Source organism: Mandrillus leucophaeus, unplaced genomic scaffold (assembly GCF_000951045.1).
Source record: "Mandrillus leucophaeus isolate KB7577 unplaced genomic scaffold, Mleu.le_1.0 Scaffold1102, whole genome shotgun sequence".
In the NCBI taxonomy this organism is placed as follows: domain Eukaryota; kingdom Metazoa; phylum Chordata; class Mammalia; order Primates; family Cercopithecidae; genus Mandrillus; species Mandrillus leucophaeus.
The window spans coordinates 249,960-250,761 of NW_012099233.1; positions in this window are offsets into that span (position 1 = coordinate 249,960).

Genomic DNA, 802 nt, shown 5'->3' on the forward strand with positions numbered 1-802 from the left:
GGGTTATTCTGGGCCCTTTTTACCTTCCTCCCTGCTTGGCAATTCTTACCTGAAAGGCCTTCTGTGTTTGGGAGATGGACAAACTCTCTCCATTGTTCCTCTTCTTGCTCAAGCCTGGTGATTCGCTCTGGCTTATGCAGCAAGATTCTGGCTGATGTGTGGGAATGAGAAAGAGTTGAGTTGGTCCCAGGTGTGGCCCCTTCACATCTGATGGGGACAACAGGTTACCTCCTGTAGCCTTTGTTTAAGAACCATAACCTGGGACATGTAGATGCAGAAAGGAGACATTCAAAAGGTCAGCTGCTAGCAAAGTATCTGGTTCTCAGGAGTGACTTAGTAAATATTTGTTTGATGAATGGAAAAATTTCCATATTTTGAGAACACTGTCATCATGTTACAAGTGTTATCTTTGCCTTCATGCAGGCTATCGTTTCTTCTCTTTACCACTGAGCTTAGTGACTCAGATCTTTCACACCTGGAAAGCATAGAACCAGGGGTCAGTGAAACTAACTGTAAGCTGATCTACCTGTCCAGGGAAACCAGATGTTCCAGGGCCCTTAGGACAGGGGGCTTGCTGAGGGAAGCCCAGCCTCTTACCCACAGATGCTAGGTTCTTAAAGATTTCCGACATAACATCCTGGTAAAGGACCCTCTGGCTGGCATCTAGACAGTCCCACTCTTCCTGGGTGAAATTCACTGCCACATCCTCAAAGGTGACTGGCTTCTGGAAGAACAGGAGAGACTCAAAAAGTTTACATAAATATATGTAGGTATGTATATGTGTGTGTGTGTGTGTGTGTGT